General features: G+C 37.9%; 1 long non-coding RNA gene across 1 annotated transcript; it reads right to left on the bottom strand.

The window, feature by feature from the left end:
* Positions 1-2,360: 2,360 nt before the first annotated feature.
* LOC131042145 (uncharacterized) lies at positions 2,361-3,220 on the bottom strand. The gene is made up of 2 exons (XR_009105126.2): positions 3,102-3,220; positions 2,361-2,993 (listed from the first exon to the last, which is right to left on the bottom strand). It is a non-coding gene; the product is annotated as an uncharacterized LOC131042145 (long non-coding RNA).
* Positions 3,221-24,123: the final 20,903 nt, after the last annotated feature.

Genomic DNA, 24,123 nt, shown 5'->3' with positions numbered 1-24,123 from the left:
TGTTGTGCCCACACAAGATTTAGGTATATGCAATGGTTTTGTGTCATTATAACTGTCAATATGTTGTGCCCACACAAGATTTAGGTATATGCAATGGTTTTGTGTCATTATAACTATCAATACAAAAGATGTTGTCGTGTCTTAACCCTTATAAATTGGCCACGTTTAGACTATTGTATAATTGAACAAACACTAATAAACGGAAGCACTGGAAGCCTTGTTTGGCTCTATGGTTTGTGGAAAAGCACTTGTTTGATCCCCTCTATCCCACAAACATCAGCAAATGCGTGGATGTTGTTCAGTTTGTATAAAGTATATTTATATGCAATTTGTTTGCAATAAATTGATATTAATGATCAGTTCGCTTTTGAAATGATATGCAATGCCTAATGTTGGAATATTTGCAATGTGTATGTATCATTTAATGACAGTATTCAAACCTTTTATGGATTTCAAAGATGAAATTTGAAAATAAATTGTACTTTAGTCAAGCTGATATGCGTAAGATGTTTTGTTTACAATGAATATCACTAATTGCGATTCACAAACTATTTGGTTGTGTGGAATATGACGTCCCTTACATTACATGTCGCTGATTTACAAATCTATGTGCATTTTTATGACTAGCCGATTAACATAGGTCCTCTTGGTTGTTTTTTAACCTTTGCTGTTCTTAATGCTTATTGTTCTGGTTGTACAAGGGTTTGGGTCCTTTCAAAATCCCTGCTACCCTTAATCAAAAACATATCCTAGGGATAACATAGACTTTACTGAAGATTTACTTGATTGAGAAAACAGAAAAAAAATTGTGGTGGTGAAGTTAGTGAATCTCATGACCTAGAAATCAAGGTTGTGACACCTCAAGACCACTTTTCTCATACGTAATTACTCCTATATAGAATTACAAGAATAATAATTTCAACCATATTCATTACCCAAACAGTAAAGGAAACCCACTTCCATTCTGCACTAACATGAGACTTGGCAAAACCTCTATAATGAGCAAGCATTATTTTATGTGTGTATTTGTCAAGCGTAATCAGGATACCTGTAAAGATAGTGAAAGCATTTCCTCCCTACAACTCTATCCAACATTGTCCTATATTAAAGCAATCTTTTTCCTATCCTTTCGAAATCTGTCACCTGTTCATAAGTTCACACCTTACGATCCTTCTTTACTAGCCCTTACATGGCAATAACCCACGAGTCCCCCATGCTCAATTATTCTTTTGTATAAATCTTCGTCTACTCCTACATTAGCTATAAGATCATCGAGTTCATTTATTTCTCAATGTCAAGTTTAAGCAAATAACTAATATGTTGAAGCCAGGTCCCTAGAATTGTTTATTATACCTCTAAACTTATAGCTGAGTTGCCACCTCCATGGCACTACTAGTTCCCGGCTGTCTTCCTCGAGTAGGATTGTCTTATTATCCATCGATAGCGTCAATGTCAATTTCATACCTTCTACTGCAGGCATTACTTAAGTATCAAAATCAATAAGGCACCCAGGGAGCATTTTTCCTATCTAAGCAAACTTCTTGCTCTTGGTTTCCTAAGGGTTCCATTTTACCTGTCTTGTCAACCTTCTACATGCCTGTCCCTTTAGAGGGGTAAATCGATCATATAAAAATTATACAGTTTGAACAAATAAAAATGTACATTATGATATCATAGAATAAAAAATGTGATTTTGGAATGCAAAATTTTCAAATGTAAATTTGGTTGTGGACTACATACGTATTTAGCCAACTCACATTTAACTTGTCAAAAAATTCTGCATACAATAAAGTGGGCATCTAGTATTTGCAAAGGAAAAAGGAAACTATCAAGATTGGGTGATAGTTGAACAAGTGAATTGGATTATTATTGGAAAATCAACAATATATTATATTTAACATACAGAATTGAAAACACAAAACTTGAATATTAGATGGTATTGAAATGCCAGTTTGTGAATGTAGTAGTCTTAATTGCAGTCACAAAATCTCAAACACTAACAGGTCTTTAAGCAAAGTGCTACAAAGAAGGGCCAATTCGTTTTTATGCCAGAGTCCAATTAACATTAATCCGGAATATGTAAATGTTTGCCATCAAAACTGGCTTCTGATGTGAATATTAATCCAGCTGGAGTAAAAAACTAATAGCTCATTGCGACTTCCAGAAACTAAGCGAAAGTTGAAAGGCCACAATGCATATCATGTTCCACTTTATTATGGCACACAAGCTGCTTCAAATTTTGTTTTCAAGAGAAACACTAGAAGCCTGCCATTGTTATCTTTGTGTTAGCTCTAGAGACATTGTCATGCTTCAAAGATACGGATGAGTACAAAGCAAATAGCACTTGCAGCTTTCGTAAGTGAAAACTTTAATTCTCAAGTTAATTGATTGAAGTTGGTAAATCACATTAACATAGGTCAGTTTCGATACCAAACATGTCAACTTCTATTACATTCCGATCCAATACAATTTGATGACGAGAATCCTAATTAAAAATATCAACCATCATGTTATTCAGCAAGGAAAAATTATATACAACCGTGAAGAAAGGGTTTACCCTTATTTAAAACTAAAAACTGATTGGTGTCATGAATTTTTATTCCTGTTGCTAAATCTAGTTCACTTAGAAGATTTCCCTGAGTAGAATGTTGAATTAGAGCAATAACTCTGAATCACAATATCAGTTCACACCATGTATGGTCCATCTTAAGGCTGAAAAACTTGTAGGGAATCGATGCACTTCATCAAGATATTTATAACTTACTGACAGAAGATTTCTCGGTAGTGCACTCAACTGCAATGTACTGGTACTATTCAAAAGGTTTGAGGTTCAGTAGGAGAGGTGAGGACTGGAGTTAATGTAACATCAATTCAATATTAAAAATTTAACAAAAAAAGTCAATCCAAAACTGCAGTTACTCCTTGAAATCATCTTTATCATCCAAAGGAATGGCAACATTCCTCCAGTAGACAGCCAGTGCACTTCCTCCAAGCTGGAAACAGAAAGCAAAATGTTAAAATGCCATGACAAACTAATGTGTAGTCAAAATTAGCATTTTTCCCAGACAGAACTTTGGAATTGATAAGATCTTGAACAATACCGCCATGAAGACAACACTAACAGCTGATGGAACTGCAACCAGTGGGTTTGTAAAGTGCTTTTGTGCTAGCAAGAACCCAAGAGCTGAGCTCTGTAAAAAAAAAGAAAAAATATAATTTAACACAATTTTACAGGATAGATCGTGTAATTTGAACATCAAGAGAAAACGAATTATTGCAATACGTAATGCCTTTTTCTCAAAAAGGGTCAATTTTGTAGTAATGAATATCTGGCATAATATAAGACATCCGAATCTAAGTACTCCATAGTCTAGAATTGGAAGAAGCAGAGAAGTGTTTCAAGATATTACAATAAGCATAATCAAAATTCTGCTAATCATCATCAGAGGACAGTACCTAAAATCGAGCAAATTAAATGGTAACTCTATGCCTTACAAAATGTTTACATAAAAAATATCAGAACTGCCATCACTGTTTTAAACTACCCTAATAGGTAAAAAAATAAAAACTATAACTTAATATCATCAGTGTTAATGAAGTTCAAAGACCACCATGGTCAGTAAAGTACCTCAAAAATGACTATGTTTCTAATTCCATCTGGTACCATCTGATCTTAAACTAGAGGCCATCATCCTCTAATGCCGCAAACCAACCAAAACCAACCCAACCATATAAGGGACTTAGGAGAGGAATGCCCAAAAGATGGAAGGTTTTCCATCCCCTGCAATGTGTTTTGAGCCCAATTAGGACCAGGTTCACAGGACTTAGGTCAGAAGATAGGAACATTGCACTCATTCCCTTGCATTTTCCCTAGAACAGAATGGGAAGGTTGGGCCACATGAAAATGGAAGACCAGAAAGAGAAACCCCTTATCCTGCATTTGTTCTCTTGTCCACTTCTGTCTTTGCATAGGCAGAAGTCGTAATTGTCACTTCCCTGTCAGCCATCCATGTTGGACCATGCATGAGGGAAAAAGAAACATAAAAAAAAAGGAGTCAACAAAATAATTAATAGAAGCATGGGTATCCATCAAAGCCTAGAAAAAATGCAAGAAAAAACAAAAAACATGAGGAGAATGGGAGTCCAAGGGGAAGAAGCAAGGGCATGAGGAAAAGGCAAAATATAGCAGGAGGATGAGAGAAAAATGTGAGGAGAGAGGGCAGTATATGCACAAATGGATTGTTGAAAAGGCTGTAGAAACTTTCAGGCAAACACAATTGGCAGGTGAAAAGCTAAATTTGTAAATTTCACAACCATTGCCAGCACCCTCCCTGCCTACAATGAATAGAAGCTTTCAAGCAGGTTATGGATGTTTGTCTAGCATAAGAATAGAGAGATTAGATCAGAGAGAGAGAGAGAGGAGACTTCAAGCGAACATTGATGAGTGATGGGATAAAAAAGTAGAGGCTATAGCTCTTGTAAGGGAATGCAAGGAAGAAAAACATTCTTAGAGATAATGAGAGTTTTGCAAAGAAGAAAGGAGGGAACAAAGCGGAGGAGATTTGTGGGCCCTTTTGGGGCTGTTTTCTGAAATGAAATGTGCAATAGTATGTAATGTCCACTAATTAGTTACGCTTTAATTTAACCCAAATTTGGCCAAATCTATAAATAAGTAATTAGGTTTTATAGGCGTACCTTTGTATATTGTTTTCCTGCAAAAAATTAGAGAACATATATGAAATAATACTTAAACTGAAATATGAATTATATTAAATGATATCAAATCTGCTATATTAATGACTCTTAGAATTATATTTGTTGAATATGATCAGATTATTATATTTTCTAGATGAGATCAGATTATTAAATAAAGTCGGTTTGTAAGTTAGTTACCAATCAATTCCTTCAGTCCACTAGTTGGACAGGGCATCCAAGAAACCATTCCTCCTAGGCCCAAGGGCAGAATACCATATCCCCCTTGGCTCCATATGGCAGGTGTTAGGCATCCATCATGGAGTGGCGTACCCAGCGAGGTGTTCTATCGCCATTCCCCCTCATCACAACCACCTTCTCTCTCAAGCCCAAGAGCAGATGCTTCACCCCTCTTGGCTCCATGTGACAGGTGTTAGGCATCCACTATGGAGTGGCGTACTTAAGAGAGTCCCTCATTTACAATGAATCATTTATTATATTTATTCAATTCATCACATTATGATAATCAATTATATCTGATATAATTGTCACATTCCATTATATTACATTAGTGCCTTGTATTGTGTTATCATCAATATTTTCTGTTAGCATCTTTGTATTAGTATTAACCATTTATTGCCATTATTCCATTATACTGAATTTATTATTCCTTATATTAGTCGCATCATATGGACTTACAGCATTACAATATTTTGTGCAGCCTGAATTTAATTGTATTATGTATTCCAGAATTAATGTGCAGCTATATATTTATATGTCTAGTCTGACACTATTATCATTTTAATATTATTTATCTAATTTGTCTCGCAAATTAATATCATATTAATGCCTTCTATTTGATTAACACTATATGTTGTTTATAACTAGGGAAAGATGGGTTCGGATTGCCTTAAGGCAACATCCAAACCCATTTAGGACTGGGTCCTATCCTTAAGGGGTAGCGTGGCCCCAAGACAAGTCCAGCCCCATACTCCACGCTACACCAAAAAGGACTCACGCCACAAAATATAAATTGGCGCCAAAAAGGATTGAGGCTGACCTTGGTCAAAAGATCCATATAAATAAAGTTAAAGTGCAAACACAATTCAATCATCAATGCAATCAGCGAATTAGCTCTGCTAATAAAAGTGCGAATTTATCCAAGGATTGTGCGAACTTGTCCAAGAGGAATAGGCCTCTTTTGGTGCAGACTTGAAGTGCTTAGAAGTGCAGATCTGACATACAAAAGGGATCAGATCTGGAGAAGCAAGCTAAGTATTGTATTTGTGCAATTAAGAGAGAATATATAATCTGACCTGTGGGTCTTTAATGCTGGATTTTTCCTCCTTGGAGGTTTTCCCAGGGTATTTGTGTTTGTCTCTTGTTTACTTGTTTCATTTCTAAGTTTACTGAATTATGGTTTAATAAAATATTACAAATTTGATTAACAAACTAGGGCATAATTAAAAGACATAAATCTGATTACTGATCTAGGGCACAAAATTCATATGGTATCAGAGCTAAGGTTATACTAACCCTCAGATTTCAGTAAGCTCTTACCTTCAGGTTGTTGTTCGTCTTTTATTAAGATAATGACAGGGGTGGAGTTAGAGGGCATCATCGGGTCCTCATCAAGGAGTCATTCTTTAATTCATTGTGGATATTCGAGTGAAGAACCAAAGGAGGAAGTAACTGATATTTCTCCTTTCAGATTTTCAGATCTCTGGAATGCAAGGTGTATACTGTGGAGTTATTACCTTATTCAAACCTTCAGAGTTGTTGATTTTCAGAATTGGTCTAAACCCTAGATTGGTATATATTTCATGATTCTTATCCCTTGATGTAATCCAATCCAATTTTAATAATAATTGAATCTTTGATGGTATACTAGATTTATTTGCTACTAGACATGCAACTGCTATTTTGTATTGCTAACAAAATCAGTTGTATTCCCACCAATCTTCAAACCCTAGCTGACTGTGCTAAAGCACATCAAGAGGAGATTGTGAATTATGGCTTTTGAAGATAGATTGCAAAGATAATTTCTTTTGGGGAATCTTTCGGTTCAAGTGTCAGTATTATCTAATCATCAACAGGTGTATTTTTCTTAATTCTTTATTAACTTTGTGATGAGAGACTTTATGATAATTGAAGGTTAAGTATTCCTGTTGAATAACTTTGTCAATTTGTTTACATGGGGTTTCTTTGTCAAGTTGTAATAATAAGGGTTTCATTTGCTTCTTATGGGTTTGTGTTTACTTAGTTTTGTAAAACCCTTGTTGGGTTGTGTGAAAGGAAAATGATACTCTTTGAATTAACCCGTGTTGGGCCAATAATGTTTTGAGGTTCCCAGTGACAGATGTTCATCCTTGTAGGTCTGCAAACAAGTTTGTGCCTGTGTTATCTCGAGTTAACATCCTTATATCATCCCTGTTGCATTCGAGCTCATGTCATTAAATGCTGTGACAAATGCAGTTTTATTATGTGTCAGTTATCTGTTAAAATAACTGCATGACAGGTTGCTTTCAGTTAATTGGCTATGATTATGCTCTTTCCTACATAATAGAAGTTAGAATGTATTGTTGATTTCTTAGGATTTTCGTTTTCTATCGATAACATTTATTGGCAATCTTGTTGAGTAATCTCTTGATGGAATTTATCCTCATCTTATCTCAACAATTGTGCTATGGGTCCACCTTATTGAAAGATAGATGGACAAGACCCTTGAGATTAACATAAAAGATTGATTGTGCAGAAGTTAAGGAGGAGCACCTCCTTCTGAGTTGGTATACTATAACCTATGTTGGTTGATTACCTTTTATTATGAGTATTAACATGTAATTCTTTTCTTGAGTCAAGCATTTTTCAATTTCATCATAGAGTATGATTTCCTATCCCGGAGTACAAGAAATTGATTGGATCTTTTAGTGGCTTGGAATGCTTTTAAAACAAGGCATACTAAATCTTCAAGGGAAATTATTAGGATGGGCATACACTCAAAGGAAGTTCAAGTACTTTGGAAGCTATGATTGGACATAGCTGCTGCTGAGAGGGAGTTCCAGCTATTTTGATATATCTTAAGGGGTTATGAGATTCAGGTGTGCAAATTGAAGAAAGCCCTGTATGGCCTCAAACAGGACTCTCGTGCTTGGTATGAAAGAATACTTGTTAAGTTTAGAATTTTGTAAAATGATGCTGACTCTAACATCTACTTAAAGTCATCCAATGATGAAATGCTAATTATAGTTCGATATGTGGATGATTCATTTCTTACTAGTAAAGATGAACTTATCATTAGATGTAAGAAAGAACTAGCTTCAAAATTTGAAATGGACTTAGGTTTAATGCATTATTTTCTAGGTCTAGAAGTATGGCAAAAGTCTAACGAAATTTTTCTAAGTCAAGGAAAGTATACTATTGATATTTTGAAAAGATTTAGAATGATGGATTGTAAACCCATGTCTACTCCTATGGAATCTAACTTAAAGAAGTTAAGTGTTTCTGCAACTAACTCTGATTCTGCAGATCCATCAGAGTACAGGCAATTGATTGGATCACTGATGTATCTAGTTAACACTAGACCAGACATATGCCTTGCAATGAATGCTCTCAGTCAATTCATGAGCTTGCCCAAACATGTTTATCGTGTTGCAGCCAAGCACATCCTAAGATACTTGCGAGACACAGTTGATTATGGGTTGAAGCTGCTTAAGTTGAGATTGGTCAAGAAGTGTTACGGACAAGGAAAAATCATCAAGCATTCACCCATTGCGATCTCTTGGACCTACAGGGGCAGTCCTCAGTGGCATTAAGTATTACTGTAGATAAATACATTGTTGCAAGTGTTGCATCAAGAGAACCAGTGTGGTTTCTCAAAATTCTTGTTGTGCTATTTTGATTTATTATCAAGGTTGTATGTTGATGCCTGACAACTCAGTGTTTTATGGCAGGACAATCCTATGTTGCAGATGTTCTCACCAAGTCTCTTGAAGCTTGAGATAGACTTGGAGTTGTGGAGAACACCGCCTTGGTTTAGAAGGAGTCTCAACCTTTGCGATACATTGTGTTGTATCAACCATCCTCTACGGGCAATGTAAAATGGTAGAAAAGATCCTCTCCACCTTCTGCGGGCAATGTAAGGTGGATCCATTCTATGCTTGTGTGCGAGCTGGAAGACTATGTTATGTAGTTCCATTCTATGCTTGTGTGCAAGATGGAAGACTACAATATTCGGATTATGTCTATTCCATTTCTTGCTTGTGTGCAAGATGGAAGATTATGATGTTACATTCTTCTTTGGGAGAAGACTGAGGTAAAGACAATGAATGGTGGATATGCGTGATCGATGGCATGGAAAGACTCCATGATGTGCATGAATAAATTGTGTATGTATTCATGACTTGCAAGTGTGCATGTTAAAGTTTGAAGTCATCCTCCACAGGCATTACAAGATGGATACTATGGGATATTGTGCAAAGAGGTGCAAAGAGGTACCATTCAGCTAAAGTATATTAGCACAAATGAATAGGTTGCAGATATCCTTACCGAACCCTTATCCAGAGTGAAGTTCAAATACTTCAGAGACAGACTTGGTATTGTGGAAAACAGAACCTTGATTGAGAGGGAGCTCCAATCTCAGTGACTCTATCTACAGCACCTTGATCATTCTTTATTTGTGTGCAAGAATGAATTGTGTCCAATCTATGCTTGTGTGTTAGATGGAAAATTGTAATTATGTAAAGACCCACACTTTTGTATTACACTTTCTATGCTTGTGAGCTAGAACCATCCTATGCTTGTGTGCTAGGTGGAAGATGTAATTCTATGCTTGTGTGCTAGATCCATTCTATGCTTGTGTGCTAGATGGAACTCTAAAGGTTCAGATTATGTATTCTTTTCTTCCCTAGTTAAGAGGGAGTGTTGTTTATAACTAGGGAAAGATGGGTTCGGATTGCCTTAAGGCAACATCCGAACCCATTTAGGACTGGGTCCTATCCTTAAGGGGTAGTGTGGCCCCAAGACAAGTCCAGCCCCATCCTCCACGCTACACCAAAAAGGACTCACACCACAAAATATAAATTGGCGCCAAAAAGGATTGAGGCCGACTTTGGTCAAAAGATCCATATAAATAAAGTTAAAGTGCAAACACAATTCAATCATCAATGCAATCAGCGAATTACCTTTGCTGATAAAAGTGCGAATTTATCCAAGGATTGTGTGAACTTGTCCAGGATTGTGCGAACTTGTCCAAGAGGATATAGGCCTCTTTTGGTGCAGACTTGAAGTGCTTAGAAGTGCAGATCTGACATACAAAAGGGATCAGATCTGGAGAAGCAAGCTAAGTATTGTATTTGTGCAATTAAGAGAGAATATATAATCTGACCTGTGGGTCTTTAATGCTCGGTTTTTCCTCCTTGGAGGTTTTCCCAGGGTATTTGCGTTTGTCTCTTGTTTACTTGTTTCATTTCTGAGTTTACTGAATTATGGTTTAATAAAATATTACAAATCTAATTAACAAACTAGGGCATAATTAAAAGACATAAATCTGATTACTGATCTAGGGCACAAAATTCACACTATACACAACAGTTACCATTAATGATATATCAATAAGATTTAATATAATTATAATTTGTTGACTGCTATACTTTAATATTCTAATAAAAATTGGTCTTCTACATACCTTATGCTGCCTACTCCTATTTTCCTATTCTGGCAGACTTGAAGATTCTTCCCGTGCTCCTTTCTTACCTTAACGGCAGACTCACATCAATACTCCGTGTTTATTCCCTCCTCTCTTTTCCTTCCTGGCAGTTTCTATGTATATTCCTTGCTGGCAGATTTTATAATTTCCTCTATGTATTATGAATATATATGAAATTAAGTATGACACTGTTGACGTGTTTTTTATGACCGTGCCTAACACAGAATAAAGTCACCAACGGTCACCTTATCCTCTCTTGATCAAGATTAGTTCGTATGCTAGGATTACTTAGAGTTCAAACGGCTAATTCCCAAGGTTCCTTCAGTGCATGGATGCGACTCAGTTGTTTGATGGGTTTGTTGATAACCCAAGGGGCCTTACGTATGTTGAAGAAACTTATACAAGCTCAAGGATCTTTTGTACAGATGATTTGCAATAAAAGCTCTTGTTTTGGATCTTTGGACTTTGAAATGTACAGAAAGTAAATAGGAATAGGGCAGAGAAAGACTGAACTTAAAGTAATCTAAACCTATGAACAAAGAGACGGGATAACTTGCGCAAAATCCAACCACACTTCACTTTGCCAGCAACGCACAACTATACGAGGCGGTGCAATCTTCAGGGGGTGTGTTTAAGGATTTTCAAATCATCAAGAGAAACCATCAAATCGAACAACTTCTCCTGATAATCGAAGTTAAACTTACACATAAAATGGAGGCTCAGGCTAACTTTGCACGGTATGCAACAATCAGTTGCATACCAAAAGTATGAGCACGAATTTTGCAACAAGCAATCCTATCAAATCCAGTTTGTCTAACAGCATGAAAACAAATCTAATCTATGAAGAGAATGAGACCATGCGAGCTCCAAAACAAATGGGGACCCCTGCTTTTTGCTTTTCAGGATTTGTTTTCTAGGTCTTTTAGGGTTTTGTCTGTTAGCCTTTAGCTTTCGAGTGTCGCCAAGGGGATCACCTGGATAGCAGGTTCTGCTTGAGTTAGGTCGGGTTGATGAGTGATGAAGTTTGAAAGTCCTGATCCTAAAATTTGACTAAGTCTGGAAACTGAAAAACCTCCAAAAACTAGATTTTGCAATATAACTCCTGGAGGTCTGAAACCACTCTCAAACATCCTTAAAGTATATATGGAATATAACTTAAGTATAAGAACTTATACTTAAATGTTATATTCCATAAAATTATCCTGACAGAGTTCAAAAAAGTCAAATTTCGCTCCTGACCCTTGCAGAGGGTCCAAAGTGAAAATCGCTCCTAACCCTCAGAGAGGGCCCAGAGCGAAAAATCTTATGGAGGTCATTTCTAGCCTTATTTGGTCGATTTGAGATGTCAAAGGCATGGTGGAGGATGAAGTGAACATGATAAAGTATCCAGACTCAATTAAAGATGATGAGATGAAGGAGTTTTGCCTAGGAAAGGTAAAATCGCTCCTGACCCTCAGAGAGGGTCCAGAGCGATTTTCTTTGTGTGCACATTTTTCGACCTTTCTTGGACATGAATTTTTATTCATAGCATGAAACAAGATGACATCTTCCTTAGCAAAGAAATTTTGAGATGAAAAGTGAAGTATTTTGGTCCAGATAGCAAAAATCGCTCCTAACCCTCAGAGAGGGTCTAGAGCGAAATTTTCAAATGTGTAATTTTCTTGCAAGGACAAAGCGATTTTATGATTGAAATGAATGAGGAAGGGTGTGTTTTGCCCATTGAAGATAATTTGGAGGGCTAACAAAAGATGGATAAGCTTGAATTTGCAAAATCGCTCCTGACCCTCAGTGAGGGCCCAAGGCGAAAAATCTAATATTGAGCCTTTCTCTCCAAGTTTGGACAAATCTAAGCCAAGGCACAAGTTTGGAATAATGTTTAAATTGCCTTGAAGTGAAAAAGGATCGTTAAGAGTAAGGATTTTGAAGGCAATTACAAAAATCGCTCCTGACCCTCAGAGAGGGCCTAGAGCAATTTTTCATGATTCTCTCCTTTGTTTGTGGAATTAAGACAAAATCTTGCTTGGTCAGGAGGAGAACGTGATATTCTACGCCTTGAAGGTAATTTGAAGTTGAAGTGATCAAGAATTTGTGCAAAAAGACTCAAAGTCGCTCCTGACCCTCACTGAAGGCCCAGGGCGAAATTTACAAAACCAACAACTTCCCTTCAAGATTGCGCTAAGGCAAGGTTGTGCTAAAGTGGAAGGGTCCTCCAAAACGTGATGAACAAGGATTTACCTCCAAAACTTGATGATCCTAGCCTAAATTGCAAAAGTCACTCCTGACCCTCACTGGAGGCCCAAAGCAAAAATCTTTGGAGCACCTATTTTGCCTTACAAAAACAAATCAAACATGTATGGAATGGATGAAGAAGATCATTGCTTACCCCACAAGGAGAATTGACAATTAAAAGATGAAGGATTAAGAGCAAAATTGAAAAATCGCTCCTAACCTTCACTGAAGGTCCAGGGCGAAAAAGTCCTAACGGCACTTTCCTCCTAGAGATCAAATGAAATCAAACTCAAAACTCCAGTTAAAAATGCCATTTAAATGCCTAGATGAAATTTTGGACCAAAAAAGGAGGTATGCAAGGACTAGATTGAAAAATCGCTCCTGACCTTCACTGAAGGTCCAGGGCGGAATTGGTGATATCATTCATTTTTACATTATTGAGCATTGATATTCCTTAAAATTCACCAAGTTGCTAACTTTGAGGCCTTTGGAAAGGCTAAATCAAATTCGCATTAAATTAAAGGCATTTTAATTTAATAAATTAATTTTGTACCTTGAAATAATCAAAATAAACATCTTAGAGGTATTAAAATTAATTTAAATAAATTAAAAGATTACAAGTTGAGCGCACAAGGCATTATTTTGCCTTTGTTTGACAAGTCGGCCTACTCTTTTAAGGTTTTATTTATTATTTCACCTTTTATTTGGCAAGTCGGCCTTGGAGAGAAGAGAGGTGAGCGCTCTATATATTGGAGGGGTTTTGTTTCACATTTCAAATCATTCAATCACTTCCTTAAGTGCGAAATTGGAGAGCTAATTGGAGGAGCGAAATCTGGCTTGCTTGGAGCGAATTTCTTTCAAGTGTTGAAGGCTAGAAGGAAGTGGAGTTTATTCTTTTCCAAGCTAAAGGAGGCGCAATTTGTTCAAAAGAAGGCTTTGATCTACACTTTGCCTAGCGAAATTCATTTTTCTTGCATCATTTCTTAGAGTTTAATACTCAGGAGGTATGGCGAAATCATCTTGACACCCTTGCTTAAGGTTTGATTTTTGGACATTTGTTTTGGAAAAATCTAAGTATTACATGGTTAATTAGGAAATGATAACTCAAGATTTATCATGAAGTTTCCTAATTAAAATCTTAAATCTTCCTTTTAAGTTTTAGACTTCAAGATATACTACTAATTGTGAAATGTTGTGTAGGTATCAAGATGGCGACTCCAAAGCCCGGAGGATCTACAAGTCGGCAAGTTCTCATCAAAGACGATCAAGCAAGGATAAGCGTGACCTCCCCCAGTCTAGCATCAACAAGGACGGCCTTCTTCGGTCAAGCATCATCATGAATAACTTCTTCCAATCCAGCATTCCAAGGCGAGGTACATCAATCATCCTGCACATCAAAGACAAAAGAAGTCAGAGCAAGGGTTCGTTGAAGAAGCAAATAGTTTCAGAAGAGTTAATTAAAGCTAGCTTCTCAACAACATCAAATTGGCATCAACCAAGTGTCAGACGAGTTAGCATCCCAATCATCGCTCCTGTGGTCGGTGTGGTCCACCTCAGCATGTCCAGATTCAATGTACCTAACTCATGGGAGGTGGCACAAACTTCGATGTACCTACCCCAGCTATCCATTGGTCAAATTTTCCAAAGAAGACATGTGTCATTAAAATGTAATTTTATCATTGGTCAAGCATTAAATGTTATTTAATGGTTGTAACAAACCCTAATTAGGGTTTTCATTGTTGAATCTTGGCCATTGATCTCAAATTGATCTTAGCCATCAAATTGTATTAAGGGCACTATATAAGCCCCGACTCTTCATTTTGTAAAGGCAGTTACAAAGGAATATAGAAGATAGATAGAGAGTAGTTAGAAAGTGAATAGTCAGTTGATAGAGTAGCAATTAGAGTAGAATAGGAGGACAAGGCAAGAAATTGTTGCCATTGATTGTAAACAAACTCCATTTTCATTGAAGTAATGGTGAAGTGTGTCGTTTCTTGATATATGCATGGTTTCTTGTTGAATCTTCAATTCTAGATGGTAGATGATTAGATCGAATGAAGGAAATTGTTGAATGCACTTGTGTGGAATCCGTTTAATCCATACCACTAGCCTCTTACTGATTGTAAGGACGCCTTGTGTGGTCAACTGAAATGAAATGAGCTTAATCATAAGTCGTTACGCGTCTATTGTTTCATGCATTTTCTTGAATGGTGATCATTGTCAGATGGTGTACGATTTAAACATATTGGAAGCATCCCTTAGAAGATCGCACTGAGTTGGTGTTGAATTGTTCAGCCTGATGGTGAGACCCAGCCCAGTAGGAATCCACCTAGTCACTCATCCATCTTCTCGCATTCTAGGTAGTAGAGTGGACTTCCTGAACCTTGCATCTTTTGCCATTTGTTTGTCTTCCAGTTAGCTAGTAAAATTCTGTGTTCCAACAATATTCAAAGCAAATCAGACGTTCAGTCATCAAGTGTAAGTCCCCTTGTGATTCCAGCAAATCACATCATACCACAGAGAGCTTATCCACACGTAGAGATCCTACAGCAAAGAACCTTGAAGTCACCCTGATTGATCCTTTTCGCGACATCTTCAGCATTCGGAGACTTTATTCAAGAGAGGATAAGGTACCCTTTAGGTATTTTATTCTATGTTTGGTCGTGTACAAAATACACGTCAACACTACCTTGGAAAAGTTTCGGGGGGCCTTTCTTTCTGGTGGTTGATCCATCCTCTTCAATAATTCTTCTAATTCTTGAGCAGGATTGGTCCCTCCTTCTGCTTCATTTCCCAATCTGCCTACCAACCAATCTGGTGCGGGGATGGAATGGCTGTAATCTTCTGCATGCTCCCGTTCTTGAGATTCCTCTTCCATTTCACCAAGGATAGTCTCCACGAAACTATCCTAGCGAACTTCTTCCTGGTGCGGGGAACTTTCTTGCCTCTGACTTCTTGGCTGATGACGGGCCTACGAAGCATTGATGCTGAGTATATCAGGTGCTGGAATGTTCCCTGGAAGTGGGCCTGCGGGATGTGGGAACATCTCTACCTCTCGTATGCTCGAGGAGCTAACTGGTGAATGCTCCCTTCCTATCCTCGTTCTCTTTTGTGGAGGTTCCTTTTGCTGGGTTTCCTATTGATCCTCATGCGGGATTTCCTGTTGGATATCCTTCATCTTTGTTACCCTTGGCCTCTTTGGGGCATTTTTTCCTTTGTCCATCCGGGCCTCTCTTCCCGCCTGACCCTGTGAAGAGCCTTCAGTTGCCTCACTGTGGGAATCCAGATTTCCCATCAGCTGGTATGTCAGATGGACATGGTTTTCCACCAACTTTCTTGTCTGTCGGTCAATCTAGTGCTTAGTGAATTTTAGCATTGGTCTAGCTAAAATGTTCAAATCATCTACCTCAGGCTTCGACCAATCTGGCAATAGGATAGGTTGATCCTTTATCCTCTCGAATTCGGGTTGCATCAAATCTGAGTCTTCTTTCACTTGGTCTGGTACCTGATGAATCTCACTTATTCTGATGGTGTCAAGGGGCAGTCTGGAGTGCATTTTTCTCCAGACCTCAAGGTCATCCTCGACACTTGCCCAGTAATCCTCCAAGTGAAATCTGTGTATGAATTTGACACCAGCAACCTTCCTAATCTGGCTGTAAGGACCATATTGGGCCCTGGATGTGTAAAATGGTAGGCGATAGAATGCTAATTCGCCTGCTACACTTTCAGCGTCCTCCAAGCCTGGGCATATCTCCATGAAATCCGCCAAGACAATTGGAAATTCAATAGATTGCTTCTTCTTCGTCTTCTGCAGCTGGTCATAGGCAGTCAACTGCCTCATGAGCTCGAGCAATATAAGCTTGTCTGATGGATATCTGGGCAATTTGTAAGACTGGAAGGAGAAGCCCTGCGTCCTGATGTAGGTGAACTTGGGGAACTTCAAGAACGCGATGCCATACTTCTGGACCAAGGCACTTGCTTGTGGAGACAACCTCATGTGTAACTTATTTTGCATAAGTCGTGTCAGGTACATGGTGAAGGTGTCATTCGCCAACCTGTAAGAGCTAACATTGGAGAGATGTAGCTGAGGATAACACTCATGCACTTTTAACTAAGTTGGACCATAGCCCATGATTCCTCTTGCTAGCAGCCCATCGAATCCTCCCCTTCGTGCAAGCATATAGAATAGGTAGGAGCTCATAAAAAAAGACAAACCTTTTCTCTTTCAAGTTCTTCAATTGTTCATGCAAGTAGTGACTGATCAATCTAGCCCAGTCGATCAGTGTATTTGAATTCATGATCTCGCCTATGTAGAACATCCAAGGCTCGAAGTTCATTGAGTGTGGGCATCCCATTACTCTGCTCAACATCTTTATCATGTCCACATATTCCTGCTTGAACTCGAAGATTGTGAGAGTTTTGGGCATCTTGGAAGCATGCACTCTAAGCTTCAGCAACCACTGCTTGTTGATCAAATTAGCGCATCTGGCGGGGCCTGCTTCATATACTGCTTGAGCTCCGCTGCTGGTCCTGTATGTCATGGAATAATGTGAAGGGATTCCGAAGGCTTCACCAATTGACTCTGGAGTCAATGTTGCCAGTAACTTGCCATCTGGCGTTGAGATTGTTTTCCGCTCCAGATTGTGATGTGCTGCACATTCCAAGACCAGATCTGGGCATTGGATAGTGGGAGCAAAGCCATCTGCTGCAACTATTCCACTTCTCACAATTTTTACAGCTGTCGGGGATGGATTGTGTCCTCCTGTTCCGAACATTCATATCTTGAATGCAGCCCAGTTGAATGTGCCAAGGTTAGTATCGCTGATTTCTTCCCATCTTGAATTCAACCGAGAATGAGGAAGAAAACCCTTCATCTCTGCTTTGATCAACGCCTACCTGGAGATAGTAGCTGCCTTGCTAGGTTCTGCCATCTTGGGAGTACTTCAAAATGATAAAAATAGAGACTATGTATGAATATTCTTCACTTCTTCACTCCTTTCCTGAATCTTGTACGTGAAAAATGAAATGCCATTCCCAACTTATATAGAATTCTCAAGAGGCATCAAATTAGTAATTGCATTTATGGCGCGTCATACTTTCCTCAATCACTATGCCATGCAAAGGCAACTTCCCATGCGAACGAGTTCAAATTTAGGACTTTCCTTAAATGCTCCCAGTCATGCGTCATACTTGGAAGATTCCTCCTGCCAACTCGTTGATTTTATTCTTTCCAATTCCGAAGGATCTTTCTCAGGATTTGCTCGATTCTACTCCAACTTGTCATCTCTCACTATCGAAGGAACTTTCATGGCTTTTCTCCACATCCCTATTTTTTAGGGATCTTCCTAAAATTTAGGAGTCAGGTTCATTGGATGGGGAATTTAATCCTGATTCCGAATCTATAAAAATTTCCACATTTGGTCGAGGTTTTGTGCCTAAAAATAGCCTATTCGAAAATTCGCCTGAGGAGAATTCTGCTTTTTATTCCTCCTTGACTCCTTGGATTCCGTGCCTTAGGTGAAATTTTCAATTTTCCAGACTGGGGCGTTTTTTAGCCCTGTCCATGGATACATGGAATTTTCCTCCTGTGAATGCATTTTTTATTTTGGCGCCCCAGCCCAGACTTGGGCGCATTTTAGCCCTGTCCATGGACTGGTGGAATTTTGCACTTGTGAATGCCTTCATGAATTCAACGCCCCAGCCCAGACCTGGGCGCATTTTGGCCATGTCCATGGACACATGGAATTTTGCACTTGTCAATGGCTTCATGAATTCAGCGCCCCAGCCCAGACCTAGGCGCATTTTGGCCATGTCCATGGACACATGGAATTTTGCACTTGTGAATGGCTTCATCAATTCAACGCCCCAACCCAGTCTTGGGCGCATTTTGGCCATGTCCATGGACTGGTGGATTTTCCCATTTGCGAATGGCTTCATGAATTCAACGCCCCAGCCCAATCTTGGGTGCATTTTGGCCATGTCCATGGACACATGGAATTTTGCACTTGTGAATGGCTTCATCAATTCAACGCCCCAGCCCAGACCTGGCGCATTTTGGCCATGTCCATGGACACATGGAATTTTGCACTTGTGAATGGCTTCATCAATTCAGCGCCCCAGCCCAGACCTGGGCGCATTTTGGCCATGTCCATGGACACATGGAATTTTGCACTTGTGAATGGCTTCATCAATTCAGCGCCCCAGCCCAGACCTGGGCATATTTTGGCCATGTCCATGGACACATGGAATTTTGCACTTGTGAATGGCTTCATGAATTCAGCGCCCCAGCCCAGTCTTGGGCGCATTTTGGCCATGTCCATGGACTAGTGGATTTTCCCACTTGTGAATAGCTTCCAGACTTAGAATATTTTGACCTCCTGTGCTTTTGGAGTGTTTTCCTGAGCTTTCCACTTTAGGCAATATTTTGACCTCCTGTGCTTTTGGAGTGTTTTCCTGAGCTTTCCACTTTAGGCATGGATTTCCCGCACTTGACCCATTTCTGGCTACCTTTGTCTGCTATCTGACTTTCTGGAATTAGAAATGCCTGTGAATGCCTGATCCTTGTTGCCTTGGCTGACTGACCCTGCCTGTAATAACTTTCCAAAAATAGAAACTTTCCAGGTGTCAGCATTAGATCCCTGAACAGGGTGCAATAATGACTTACTATAAATAGAAACAAACTAAAAATAGAAATTAGTAAAAATAGTAAGTTTGTTCTAAGAGATTTCCACAATCCATCATATAATCAAGAGAGCATTTTTGGATTCGATTGTGTGAAAATAGTAAGTTTGATTTTTGGCAAAATGGCGACATTCCGGGACTCGAAAAAATCCCTAAAAAATAGGGACTTTCTAAAAATAGAAAGTTGTTCCGTTTGGGCTCAAATTTTCCTGGGAGGTCCCTAAAGGGTCCCGAATCCACTCGTACGCTTAGTTTTATCGAAACCCTAACAGGAACCCCTAAAATCTAGCAAAAAAGGCAAAACCCTAGAAAAAGGACAAAACATGCCTTAGACTTCACAGAAGTCACTCGACAAAGAAGCGGACTAAGACTAATTGACCCCCGAACACCTACAACGCAGAGAGATTGAAGAGACTACTACCAAACACCCACAAAAAACCAAGACCAAACGACTGAAAGGCCCTAAAAGCTAGGGGGGGTCCCTATCTGGGATGGGGTGATGTGTGATTAGGTCACAATAGACACCAAGAACCAAGATGCTACTGCCTGTAACTTAGTAACAGTTTTGATCTAATCCAATCCATGGTGATGTTCCTGGATGCTTTGATTCCTTTCCTTTATATCTCTCAATGTGAGGGAGAGGTCATACCTCTTCATCATGCATGCCCTTTGGCAAGGGACACACCCTTTCACCATTAGCATCGTTTTGAAAGAGTGCAACTCATCATTATTTCTGCCCTTTGAAAGGGAGATAACATTTCATAATCAGATCTCCACTTCTTTTTTAAATCAGATGTGCACTTCTCATTTCCCAATTATCCCCCTCTCAAATGAGGTTCTCTTCTCCCTTTTATATCTCATTATTGAGGGAGTCACAACTTTTCCTTCCATTTCTTTTGACCATTCATTAACTTAATTAAATTTTAATCAATTATATTTAATTATATTCTTTTATATTTTAATTTAATCTCTAATTTTTAAATTTTATTATTATTATTTATTATTAAATTATATTTCAAAGTGGGGACATTACATAGTAGTATGTCTAGAGGGGCAAAACGAGGAAGAAATGACCTATATGTTCACTAGCAAGAAGAGAGCCCCATTCTTTGGCTTCCTTAGCACTAAAACGACTCGTATTCTCCATATGATGGCTCTGTTTATGGAATGATGGTGTTTCTTTGGTATTGGTCGAAATGTTGGAGAAGATATGTCCTAGAGCACTATGCACCATTTAATGGAGAAAGGGCTCCAAACTCTACATCAGAAACCCTCCGTGTCATGCTTGGAACCTCAAAGCTAATACTAGTGCATATAGTGGAAATTGTCTTCATCATCGTCCCTAGAGTTTTACATTCTTCCAAGCCTTTTTGTCTATTTGAATTATGCTGCTACATTGATTATGTTACAACTTGTGCAGATAAGTATTTTCTATTTACTTTTTTTTTTCAAAGCTAATAAGCATAATCCTCAATATTGTGGCATTTGTATGCATTCCTTTATTTTGCATAGTCACAAATAAATTAGAATTAGTCATATTCTATGAGAATATAAATGAAGAATACCAACATTGTTAGTGAGTAAAAGTAAGAGATTCTAATAGATATGATTAGGCCACTGGAACTAATGATATTTATGACAAGGGATACGTAAAATATTATCAAATATATGAATAAGGAAATTCATATCATCACTCGGATGAATTATGGAACACATGATATCCCGATGGTTCTTAACACTAATATGCAAATGCATGAGTAAATTCTATTGTGTTAAATAACATAATTGTATAGGCCATTGCTTCTTGAAAATGACGCAAGTATATATGAATTGACCTTTAATAATTCAGATAAAGTAATTCCTATTTGAACATATGTAATGATCAAACCTGGGCATGCTACTATTACTTAATAATAAAAGTAGTGGGACATTTAAATATAGATAGTCATTTTTGGTATTTGAATAATCTAATCTAATTTCCTTAAAATAAATTACATGAAAATAACACAATGAGCTATGTCATACGATTGTATAGCTCTCCTCTAGTGAGATTTAAGAGATTATAATGAGCTATGTTGGATAATTTATTAATTATATCATTATCGTTATATTCAACAATATGTATGAACTATCAAGTACTTAATCATAAGACTTGTTGTCTTCAAGATCTATTAGGCATGTAATTGAAGTATTTGTGTTGTTATAATCAGGATAAATGAAATCAAAGCTTAAGGGTATTAGTACTAATTATATTATTGAGCATACATTGTCATACAAAGATTTTTCTTACTGTAGGATCGTCAGTTGTCTTAAGAACAGCTCCATCATTGGTCATGCTTAAAGCAAGTTTATAACTATTATATAATGTCTCTTGATGTTGAAAGGATTTTTATGTGGCCTTGTTGATATGATGATGTCATATATTATTATAATACTCAATATCATTGAACCATATTGTAATGGGACCTCATTGGGAGCCTTATCAAGGCTTTTGCATTATTGTTGTATCATAACAATATTTTTACTACTACTATCTAGGGTGTACACTCATTACTATTATCCTATTCGTAGGTTAAGTTAGGATTGCCTAGTGACCTTCTACCCAAGTATGTTTGGATCTCCATGCCTAGAGAGATATAATGGATAACAGGATCCTAGAGAAAACCTAGCTAACACTTATTCTCTGTGCAAGAGAATCTTAATGTGTATAGAACCTTACTGTGTTTGGAGAGAAAAATTAATATTAGTTGCTAATGTTTAATTAACCCCCATGGGTGGAAATTTGTATTACTTGGATGAGGGGTTTTCTATGTAGGAATTTCATGTGTATGTTCCTTGTGATGAGAACTACATGTGACTTTGATCTCATTTGGAAACAAGTATGTAGGCAATCCTTAGGTAAAGGACACCCCTATGACCTCAAATGTATAGGGGGAGGGTTTAGGGGGATAACTCCAAGGTTGGGGTTGTTCCTAATTTGTTTGGCGTTCCCTCTTCAATAGGGTTCAATTTGAGGCTGCAATTGGTATTCGATGATATCAGATTCGTGCATTTAGGGGCGGAATCAAAGACTGTAATATGCAGCCCTGTTTGTAGTCTGATTTTTTTGGAGTGTGTTTGTTGTTCTTACAATGTCAACAATGCCAAATAAAGTGTAGGTTTCAAAGATAATATCGCTATATTTATATTGAATGAAATATACTAGAAACTTAAGAAATAACCCTGCTGAAAATTCTAAATTTAAACTCAGACTTAAATATTCATTGTTTCTTCGAAGTAATGACAACCCAAATCATTTAATATCATTTATTATCTAAATCTTACATACCCACAAAATGCAGCACTGAAAATGTCTTTGTTCACAAAATCCACATTTTTCAAGCTCAAAACCCTAGGCGTCCAACTCCACAGCAAGCTAACTTGATCAGCAATGAATGAAAGGTGAAGATAAGCTTCAATCTCCTAAACGCCTCAGAAAATAGTAAGATCAGCAGCTTCACACCTCCAAAAGTCCATATGAGCAAACTGGAAAGGGATGGCTAGCATACAAAGGAATATCCAGCTTGAAAGGGAGCGCTTCAGCAATGGTAGCAAATTAGCAAACAAAACACTCCATTCCTCCTCCAAATCTGCACTCCAAATTCTTCAGTAATTTGTAACTCCTCTATTAATATTAATCTCTGCTAATCCAAACTGAGCTTCCTATGTGAAAACTCCAAGTGATTCTCTAGACTGTGTCTTGCAACAACATGAAGAATGTTGCTTATGAGGGTTTTCGTCCTCACAAACCTCAGAGAAATAATCTCCAGCAAACAATCTTTTAAAATCACCAACCAAGCATGCCAAATGAAATTCACTAGTTTTCCTTTATAGCAATCTCAAGGGACTTCACTCTTTCCATCAGTCAATGTGGGATAAACAAAGTCACTTTTTTGTTTTCCCAATGTGGAGTAGAAAATAATAAAGGCCCCATTCACTTCTTTAAAACTAAAACAACTTTCACTTAATAATTGGCCCCTTTTTTTAAAAAACAACGTTGTGCAACTAGGCCAAGGGGTACAAGTTGTTTAAGTCATAAAGTGACAATATAGGAGACAGGTGATTAAAATCAAAATATATTTCTTTGAATATAATAAAACTTCACCCAACGTCGAAATATGAAATATTACATTGTTGGAGAAAGAGAGGCCGGCCCAACTGCTAAAAATAGACACTTACTAAAAATAGCAATTGCTAAAAATAGTAAGTGTGTCCAAACACCAAACTGGCCCAAACTGAGATACATTGAAACTTACTATAAATAGTAAGTGTTAAAAATGGCCCTACTAAAAATAGAAAGTCTTGGACAAGTTGTCTAAAATCACTCCATAAAGTGTCGTTCATCTCCATTAATCCATCTGTACACACTGGCAACATCAAAATACCCCTCTGATCCTGTTGACACCAACCCAGAAAGCCAACACAAGATGCACTACAAGAGAACCAGAAAATGGGGACACTACAAGGATAGGTCCAATATGGATTCCAGTACGAGCTAGGTTCATCCTCGAGTTCATATTAGGTTTGGCCCAAGCACCACATCTAGTATGGGTTTAAAATTACGTTGCTTGTGTTTATTCACTCTTGGGACTGCATTTTGTCGCCAAATTAACTGGACTCTACTTGTGGGTGAAGAGGTATTTTGTTTATGCATCAAAGCTTACAAGATTCAATCCCCTAATCTCCTTAGTAGTAGGGGCAGGAATATCAAGTACATAACCCTATACCAAGTTGCACACAATTAATTCGCCACTCCTCAATATATCAATTACGTTAAA

The sequence above is a fragment of the Cryptomeria japonica genome, chromosome 9, assembly GCF_030272615.1.
Source record: "Cryptomeria japonica chromosome 9, Sugi_1.0, whole genome shotgun sequence".
Lineage (NCBI taxonomy): Eukaryota > Viridiplantae > Streptophyta > Pinopsida > Cupressales > Cupressaceae > Cryptomeria > Cryptomeria japonica.
This window is presented reverse-complemented; position numbering and strand designations above follow the sequence as displayed.